Here is a 4,159-nt window from a genome sequence, read left to right as displayed (position 1 = left end):
CACCTTTCACCTACTGCCATACCACCCCAAACATGCCCGATCTTGTCTGATCTTGGAAGCTAAGCAGGGTCGGGCCTGGTTAGCACTTGGATGGGAGAACTAGTCACCTTTAATACCTATTAATGACTTACTCTTCAAGACAACCAAATGTGGAATCATACCCTCCAGTTCTAATGACTCGCTTTGGGAAAGGGGGAATGATAAGGCAATGAGAAATAAAATCTGCATGATTGGGGGAGAAATATTTCCAACAGAAGTGTCTATTAAATTAATATACAATCTCATGAGAACACGGGAGCAATTCAATATTGAGCTGAGGAAGTGACAAGAAAGTGTTTTACTGATGAGACAACCTGCCTCTGGGAGCTTTCTTCAGGGTGTCTGCTGTTTTGATTCTACTTCTACTCTTCAGCCTTCCTGCTGGACATTTTTTCCCTCAAGATATTATGTATGTGTATATGTACATGTTTGTGCATGTGTGTACATGTGTATACATGTGTTTGTGTTCGAATTGTTGTTTGAAAAACTATAGAGTATTTTAGTTATTTTAGTATTCCATTTTCCTGGATTGTACACACCATAAATTCATATGACAGTATTTCTACTTCAAGGCTAAATCATATTGAGACAATGAAAACACTATATATTTTTTTCAGATATTTACATCTGATCAGAAGTACTGAAATTGTACAAAATCATTGCAGTGAAAAGCATTTTTGTGACAGAACACAAAGACCCAGGGGGTAGAGAAAAACAACTTTAATTTAGAAAACTCAAAATGTCTAGCTGCTTCTTTAATTTATAATAGGTTGAGTCATTCTATGCAGTGCTTCAGTATTATAAAACTAAAGGAATCTTTTTTCATGAGACTGAAAATATACATATAATTAATAAAATGTAATTCTTTACCCTTCCTCTCCCTCAAAAAATAAATTACCTGACCTTCAGAACACGTCTGTGTCTAACTTCGTTAAGGGTTGCCTTTGTGTTTTCTTTTGGTGGAAGACTGATGGTTTAGTCCAAGCTGTCACTCAAACTCTGTGGGTTAAAAGGTCTTCATTTATTTATCTTGGTGCTCATATTAACCAGTTAAATGGTTGAATAGCAGTCAATGACTGAGAAAAATAGATATTTGAGAAGTAAAACATGTGGTACTTGAAAAATTACAGAAGTCCTTTGGTGGAATTTATTATTCACTAATTATTGACTGAGCATGAGAAGTTGTATATTTTCCTAGCTTTGAAAATAATAAATCATTCAAAGCTACACACATCATTTACAAATAGCTGGTAGAAATTGCTCTGCAGACTTTCAAAAACAGAGGCTTCAAGGATCTTTTATTTTCCAACTACTGACATCCTAGAGATGTGAAGCCGACACATTACCCACCCTCCCCCAAAACACGCACGTGCACGCACGCACGCACACGATGCAACAGAAAAGCTGAAATATAAAACCGGCCTTGGTGATGGAAGTCACGGTGACTCTACGGAGGAGGCAGGAGCTTTTTAATGAGGCCAGAATCCACTCTTTAAAAGCAAATTCACCAGCTGCCCTCTCAGCATGGGTCACCTTCCCGGCTTCCTCACATCTGTCAGTAACACCGCCAGTCGCCGAAGCAAGAAATCCGTCATCATCGGCCACTCTCTGGCCTCCAACCCCCCTCCCCCGCCCTGCAATCTGTGACCAAGCCCTGTCATTTCCACTCAGCCCCCTGAGTCACCCCGCCTCTTCCATAGGGAAGACTTTTCTTCAGTCTACACAAGTACCAGGTCATGCTGTTGTCAGGACGTCTTGCCCCGTGTCACCACCCTGGTCCAAGCCTCCACCTCCTCCCACCACCTCCACTCTGCCGGGAAGACAAAGGCCTTTGAGACAGGATTTGTTCTGGGGGCAGAGGGGAGTGAGTGAAACCCCCACAGACACCTTGATTTCAGACTTCAGGCCTCCAGAACTGGGAGAGAATCCATTTCTGTTGTTTTAAACCGCCTACTTTGTGGTGATTTGCTACAGCAGAGAAAATTATCCAGATAATTAACAGTTTGCCTAAAATAGGTAATGGAGACCACAACGTGCTTGAAGACCTCGGTCATCCCCTTATTTACCTTGGGTCTCTACTTTGGACGTGAACAGGGATATGGGGATGTGTCATATAGCCTCTGTGCTATTAACGATAATGATGATTGTTACTTTTATAATTTTATCCACCACCAATTAATTGCCAAGCTCTCGTTATTTATGTAAATTATCTCTGTCTGTTTCTTACCAGGCAAGTCTCATTATCAACCCCATCCTTTGAAGACCGTAGCCCACAACAAAGAGTAAACCGTTTACTCCTCTAGATATTTACATAGCTCTTCCCACTGGAAGCACCTAACCCACACAAATTCTAGTTTTCTGTCCATTTGTTTCTCACACCGTGACAACTGGGACCTCCAGTGTGTCTTTTAAATGGAAATTTTCTGTTGAATTTCTGTTCTGGCCTTTGGTCCCCACGGAGGAAACACACAGGCCTCTCCTCCAGGGACAGCCCAGCCACGGATCACATGCTGTTCAGGGTCTTCATTCCTGATAGAGTCCCCGTGCTCAGCATCGAGCAATCACTTTGTGTCCCAGGGCCCGTCCCCAAAACACAGCCAGAGGAGACATCTGAGGGAGAATGCCCACAGCACCCTTGTTTGCTCCCGGGACATTTCTGCACATGTTGCTGTTGTGATAGGAAATGACAACCAGATGCCCCTCGACCCTCGGTGTCCCCCGGGTGACTGATTATAAGGTCAACACAAAGCCTCCCCATTCCAGCACCGTCAAAGCCCAAGCTTTCTAATCAGTGGTGTCGTCAGTTACAGTTGCAATAGATTAGGGACAGATTCTTTTCAAATAAAAGTTTCCCTTTGTTTTTGTTGATGTTGTTGTTGTTGTTCTTGTCATGCCTGCAGTCATGGAGGTGTGTGTGTGGGGGGGAAGAAGTAGAAACTTATTAAAAGAGTCAGGTAGGCAAAAAAATTCTCTGTTATGATTCAATGGCAATAAGAGATCGCATTTATATCTAAGAAGAATGAGACATCCGGGGAATTTCCAAGAAGAAACAGAAGTAGAAACCTAGATGCTATATGACAAACATTTGCTATGATCTTTCACGCCAGACTTCAAAACCAAGTTTCTCCCCTATTTTTCCCTCCAAAACTTTACTAAAAGAACTACAAGGTGGATAGCACCACCTCTTTTTTTTCCACTTCAGTTTTCTGTTAGGTGAGGAAGACACCTGGGTGAGGAACAAGACGCCTTGTCATGCACCAGGCCTGGTTTATAACAAACACAGGGGACTGGTCCCAAGGAGTCTGCCACCTTCCAAGAAGTAATCATGGGACACTAAACACTTAATCCTGCCATGCCAGGACTGTATTCGAAATATCTTGGCACTTCTCTTTGGAGTCCATTTCTGAACCAACCACACAAAAAGCAGCAGTAGTGCTTCATACCTAACCTCAGTTTTTAGATCAAAAATGGCATCGTTGTCACCTTGGCAGTTCACTGTACTCACTAGACCAGTGGTTCTCCATGGAGGTAGGGGGGAGAGTCATTTTGCCCCTCCCCCTAGGGACATTAGTCAATGCCTGGAGACATGTCTGTCACAACTAGGGGGCGGGATGCTACTGGCATCTCGTGGGTAGAGGCCAGGGATGTGCTAATCTTCCTGCAATGGACAGGACACTCTTCCATGACAAAGAATTATCTGGCCAAAAATGTCAATAGTTGACATTGAGAAACTCTGCACCAGACTAAGCCTCAATTGACTTTAGAATAGTGAAATTCTCCCTTAGAAGATTGAGATGTTATGAGGAAGAATTTCTCAAGCCTTTTGATGGTAATTTCATCAGTTAACAGCATTTTGAACAAAAGCAATATCATTAGAGAAAAAAGTCTTAGTTTCCCTGAAGGAGAATTTTGAAGAGGAACCACTCATTTGATCTTTCTGCTCACTCGGTTGGTTACCAAAAAAGTTGCATGTGCTCAGGGATGCCCTCTTGAGATGTTCCAGTTACACTGTCTCTTAGGCTAGGGCTTTCTAGCTTTCATTCTTTTTAAAGCTGCTAAATCCTTTTTCAAAATAAAATTGAGGTTATGTGGAACTCAATAATAAGAAAAAAAAAACAAT

The sequence above is a fragment of the Microcebus murinus genome, chromosome 8 (genome assembly GCF_040939455.1).
Source record: "Microcebus murinus isolate Inina chromosome 8, M.murinus_Inina_mat1.0, whole genome shotgun sequence".
Classification (NCBI taxonomy): Eukaryota; Metazoa; Chordata; class Mammalia; order Primates; family Cheirogaleidae; genus Microcebus; species Microcebus murinus.
The sequence above is the reverse complement of the archived record's forward strand: the minus strand, read 5'-3'. Positions refer to the sequence as shown.